The following is a 6,000-nucleotide window of genomic DNA, read 5'->3' as shown; positions in this document are numbered from 1 at the left end:
TTAAAACGAAAACAAACAAATCACTGAATATAATTTTAGATTGATTTTTTAAAATTTAATAATATTATAAAAACTTAAATATTATTTTAAAAAATCGTGTTTTCTCCTTTGCCATGTTTGCTTTCCGGGCACTTAAGCCATAATTTAGAGTTTCATGGTCTAATATACTGAATACTCAATTAAAATATGTAATTATAGAGCAACAAAGATTAATTAGGTAAACACTGTTATGTAAATAATTTAAGATTCAATTTGTTGCTAATCCTAAATGGATAGCAACACATGTTCATAAAAAACATTAAATAAAGTATTAAAAGTTTCTTTTAATTACTATAATAGTTGTTTATAAGTCAGGCTTAATAAATCCGCACGTTGCTTGTTAAAATAAAATATATTATTTTCAATTATAAAAAATTCGATTTGCAAAGACATTAGTGCATAACATGAATGTATACAGCTGTTGCCGAAATACATTCCTTACTCTTGAGTGTAACTGTTTTTAACTTCAAATAGGAAGTAATTGTAATGGGTCCGATTTGTCAAATTGAAAACTTTGACATTTCTGGACGGTTCAAGGTCCCTAGAGTTGAAATAAAAGATTTTTAGAAAGATGTGCGTGCGTAATTACGTAGGTTCGTACGTCCGTACGTTCACGACGTTTTGTTCGTTGTCCATAGCTCAAAAACAAGAGGAGATATCGACTCCAAATACATTTTTTCATACTGATAATAAGGCAGAAAAGGCACTTAAAAAAATTTCGTGGCCGTTTTTTTTAAGATAGCAGTTTAAAAAAAGGTGAACATTTTGTTTAACCTTTAATATCTTACGAACCAAAAACGCTAGAGACTTGAATAAAATTGTATAATAAATTGTAACGTGACTCTCTTAAAATTTACAAGCAAGCCCTGTCATCAGTCAAAAGACAAGACTGGAGAGAATACTGTCAATCAATCGAAGACATAAAGGACTCCGCAAGGTTCAGCAAAGTTTTATCGAAGGAACATTGTAATCCTTCATTTCTAAAAACGCCTGATGGAACCTGGATAGCCTCTCCAGCCGAATCTCTTGAGCTACTGATGAGGACGCACTTTCCGCGTTGCGATAGTGATAACCCCGAATCGCTTGAAACCACAGAGTTAAACGTAGCTCATGTGGAGCAAGTCAATTCCGTTATAACCAGAGAAAATATTTTGTGGGCCATCAATACTTTTTCTCCATATAAATCCCCAGGCATGGATGGCATACTGCCAGTTATTCTTCAAAAGTTGCATGATGTGGCAGCTCCATGGCTGGAACAAATTTTCAAAGGATGTCTCCTTCTCAAACATTTGCCCACGTCGTGGAGACAGGTCAAAGTAGTGTTTATCCCGAAAGTGGGTAGGTAAGGTCACGAAACCGCGAAGGATTTCAGACCAATAAGCTTAACATCTTTTGTGCTTAAAACCTTGGAGCGCATTCTTGATTACCATATTAGAGAAACCCTACTTATACGACCGCGACCTCTCGAAAGCTCTCAGCATACTTATCTTAAGGGCAAATCTACGGAGACTGCCCTCTATTAGGTAGTTCGTACTGTAGAACAAACAATCCATTGTAAAGAATTTACTCTTGCCACCTTCCTAGACATAGAAGGTGCTTTTAACAACGTCCTTACCGAATCCATAGAAGAATTGCTCGTTAAGTTCGGTGTAGAAGACTTCATTCGAGAATGGATTATTTCCATGCTCAGTGGTAGGAAGATTCGAGCCACTCTAGGCAATGCAATCGCAACAAAACACGTGAGTAGGGGAACACCCCAGGGTGGTGTCCTTTCGCCTCTTCTATGGCTTCTGGTCATGAATACAATTCTCGTTAAATTAGAGAGATGTGGAGTGAAGGCGGTAGCCTATGCGGATGACTTGGTGCTATTGGTGTCACGAAAGTACACCTCTGTGATTAGTGAAAACACGGAGTCAGCTTTGAAGAAAGTTAGCAACTGGGCCACGAGTTGTGGACTAGGAATTAACCAATGTAAAACTGAACTGTTGCTCTTTAAAACTAAAACAAAAGTACCGCCCTTCACGCTACCTCGACTCAACGGTCCAATCCTATCATTGTCTTCCAGTGCAAAATATTTGGGAGTTATACTAGACCCTAAACTAAACTGGAAACGAAATATTAAAGTACGGGTTAAGAAGGCCGCCTGCAGCAAAACTTTCGGTAAAAAGTGGGGACTTCAGTCGAAGATCTTAACATATGGTTCGATTTTGTGGTTCAGAAAACAGCTTGCGTGGGCACCACAGGGGCCATGCGTACTTGCCCAACGGTCGACTTAGACGTTATTTTGGATCTTCTTCTAATCGACCTTTAAATTAAATACATAGTTTCCTGCAGCCCTATTAGGCTGAAGGAATCAAACAGCTGGTTGTCAAAACCTTATGGTCACAGCAACACAACAAAATTGATTCCCTCAGATATTATCTCGGGTAAGGGTTTAAAGGTTATTTTCCCATCCAGAGAAGATTGGGAAAATGACATCGTGTCGATAGGTTTCGACACCACCATCTTTACTGACGGCTTAAAGATGGAGTGCGGAGTTGGTTCTGGGATCTTTTCTGAGTCCCTAAATGTAGCGAAATCCTTTAGACTTCCTGACTTTGCTAGCGTTTTTCAGGCTGAACTGCTGGCAATAAGGGAGGCATGTAAGATACTTAAACAAAACTCAAACCAAAACCGAAATGCGGCTATCTTTACTGACAGTCAGTCAGCTGTCAAAGCCATGAACTCTGCCACATTCTCATCTAAATTGGTCCAGTAATGTCGCGATGAGCTTGCGAGTCTGAATATTAACCTGGTGCCAGCCTGATCTGGGTTCCGGGCCATAGTGGTATCGTGGGAAATGAACGGGCTGACGAGCTAGCCAGGCAAGGATCGGCCCTTCATAGCTCACTTGCGGAAATGGTTAACATTCCTCTTGGTGCTATGAAGGGTAAAATCTTTTCTATCTACCAAACTGAATCAAACCGAAGGTGGAGCAATTTACCCAACTGCATTATATCTAGGAAGATATGGCCCACCTATAATAAAACCCGTACAAACGATCTTCTATGCAGGCCAAGGCAAGACATAGCCAGAATTGTTACGGTTTGTACCGGACATTGGCCTATAAGAGTTCATTCAGAGAAGTTGGGTATCTCTTACAACACCTTTTGTCGTAGCTGTAGTGACCAATTAGAAAGTGAAACGATAATCCATTTCCTTTGCAAATGTCCTGCTTTGGTAAACACTATAATGAAATACTTTGGAAAAGCATTCTTTCACGAACTTGATGAGTTATTTGAGACAAAGATTAGAGACCTAATCTTTTTTCTCAATGCGACAAAATGGCTCTAACATAATCGCTATTAAGCATCTCTATAAATCTATCCCTTTCAATCAAAGGTCAAACGAGTTTTTGGTATCAAAACAGCGCACTACAGCGCTAATTGGATCTTAGGCTAGGTGGCCTTGAGATCGCCATTTCTACTTACCTAACGTGATAAAAAAACTAAAAAAAAACGTTGTCACCTCGAAAATTTTACGAATACAAAATGATTATATCTACAAAACAAGTTTTTGTAACTAAGAATAATGTTGTTACCATCTGGTAAAATTTTGAGAAAAATCGAATTAACAGTTTTTTTACAAAAAATACAAATTAAAAATTTAACAAAAGTTGGTAAAAATTGATTTTCGATTGAAATATCTTTTCAAAACTTTGAAATATTGGCTTTAATTTACTTTTATCTTTCAAAAAATATTATTGTCAACATTCGGTAAAATTTGAGAAAAATCGAATTAACAGTTTTTTTAATTAAAAATTTAACAAAAGTTGTTAAAAATTGATTTTCGACTCAAATATCTTTTCAAAACTCTAAGATATTGGCTTTTAACTACTTTTATCTATTAAAAAATATAGTTCTTAATATTGAGTAAAATTTTGAGAAAAATCGAATTGACAGTTTTTTTTATAAAAAATAGAAACTTAAAAGAAAATTTAACAAAAGTTGGTAAAAATTGATTTTCGACTCAAATATCTTTTTAAAACTTTGAGATTATGGCTTGCAGCTAATTTTAACTTATAAGAAATATTGTTTTCGACATTTGGAAACATTTTGAGAAAAACCAAATTGACAGTTTTTTTAAACATAAAATAAAAACCTAAACAAAAAAATTAATAAAAGTTTTCAAAATTTTAAAATATTGGCTTTAATCTTTATTATCTTTTAAAAAATATTGTTTTCAACATTAAATAAAATTTTGAGGAAAATTTATTTATTAAAAAAAATAAAAACCTACCAAAAACAGTACTAAAACTTGGTAAACATTTATTTACGACTCAAAAAGCTTTTAGAAATAAAAAAAATTGTCTTCAAACTCCTTTTATTTCACAGAAAATATTGCTTTCGATATTCACTAGTTTCTTTTATAAAATTCCAACGTTTTTTCATAAAAATATAAAATCCACTAAAAATACTACGCATTTGGTAAAAATTGATGATCGGTTCTTGATAAATCTCAAATTAATTTCATTCATTTAATTTGTAAAAATTTAAGAAATTGTTAAAATAAAAATCCGACTTAAAAATCTATTTAACAAAACTAGATTTTTAAACTAAACTATTTCTTTATATGAAAAATATTGTTGGTAATTTTAAAATTTGTAAGAATAATTCAACTAACAACTTAAAAAAAAAACCGAAAACCTACAAAGTTTCAAGCAAGACAAATCGACAGACAATAGAAAGTTATCAGTGTGGGTCGCATCCCAGTCTCTTTTTTAATAATTCTTTAATAGCAAACCTTTTCCGACCAAAATAATCAATTAAATCTGCTCCATGGAATAGAAATTTGTGTTTTTACAGATCGAGATCAAAAATAAATCGATTTATGTTACTCATGGAAAAACCTAAAACTATTTTTTTTTCTAAAAATATCCTACATATCAAAAGTAAGCAAGTGAGTTTTTACATGCGACACATAGGAACTACATTAATATGGAGAGTATTGCATTCGTTAAAAAATTTTCGAATTCGAGATTGTTATCGAACATAAATTACGGTGAGTCAAAAAAAAGTGAGTCCCGGTTTTTAAATTGTTTTAATTTATTTTTTTAAATTCTGCTATGCTCCAGAAGGGTACCTCCCACAGAACCGTTATTTTGATCGTAGGTTTCCTCAGGTGTTAATCAAACAATTTCAATAATTTGTTTATGTGCAGGCTACTATACTGTCTTAATAATTACCCCTATTAGCGATGTCCTAAACGACAGCAAAATATAAGTCGTTTTTAACTGTTGTCACTAGTTTTGTTGTCGTGTGTAAACGTCAAGTGTGTTGAACGCTTTCATTCAGCATTATGTAAGACGAAAGGAAACGACGACTTTCTCGTTTGAAAATTTGCTCACGACGAAGAAATTGAAGTTCGCAAAATTGCCAGTTTCCTTGTTAAATAATTTATTTTATGGAATTTATTAGTACTTTATTTGCGATTAATAAAAAACAAAATATTTGTTCACATTTGCAGTTGAAATTAAAAAATCAGAATCAGTTCCACGCCCTCGTTAAGCTGATGCTGAGCAACGAACAGTTGTCTAGAGGATTTTTTAAGGGAATCAACAAAATTGACATAAAAAGGGAATGGAATTCCATAGATGAGCATCTGAACAGCAAAGGTCCTCCAGTAAGAGATGGAGATGGTTGGCAAAAGGTTTGAATGGTTATTTCATAAATGTAAAAAATGTTGTAATTCTTTCACCGCTATTGAAATTAACCCGCAGCATGTCCCTCATTTCACTTGAATTCCATACAAGTGCATCATGACTCGCTCCTGGATGTCTTGCATCAATGTTTCTAATGAGCATTTTATGATCGCAAACCTTGATATTGAAATGAAAAAATACTTACAAACAAAAATAAGCAAAATACTCACTAACATCGCATTGAGGCTATAGAAAACTTTTCTGTTATAGTAAAAGTGTTG

This window comes from Eupeodes corollae, chromosome 3, assembly GCF_945859685.1.
Source record: "Eupeodes corollae chromosome 3, idEupCoro1.1, whole genome shotgun sequence".
Classification (NCBI taxonomy): Eukaryota; Metazoa; Arthropoda; class Insecta; order Diptera; family Syrphidae; genus Eupeodes; species Eupeodes corollae.
Note: the sequence above shows the minus strand (reverse complement) of the source record.